Source organism: Cibotium barometz, chromosome 61 (genome assembly GCF_041138505.1).
Source record: "Cibotium barometz isolate CiBa-2024 chromosome 61, ASM4113850v1, whole genome shotgun sequence".
Taxonomy (NCBI): domain Eukaryota; kingdom Viridiplantae; phylum Streptophyta; class Polypodiopsida; order Cyatheales; family Cibotiaceae; genus Cibotium; species Cibotium barometz.
Genome location: NC_141106.1, coordinates 32,604,716 through 32,604,990, shown reverse-complemented (window position 1 = coordinate 32,604,990; position 275 = coordinate 32,604,716).

Here is a 275-nt window from a genome sequence, read left to right as displayed (position 1 = left end):
TGCCACACAAAGGGACATCATCACATGCCAATTACTTTAAATGATAAATGTTGCTTCAATGAATCAAATGAGGAACTAAGAATCATCATCTCATTCTGATGATTAAGTATACGTTCCTCCGGATCCTTCTCTCTCTTCTCTCCCATTATTAACATCTCTTAGTGTCCCCCACCACTAACAAAAATCACATGTAACCTTGTGCTGATGATTGCCAAAAACAAAGTGAGCGAAAAAAAAGGGGAAAGAAGAAAAGAAAAGAGAAAAAAAAGAGGGCT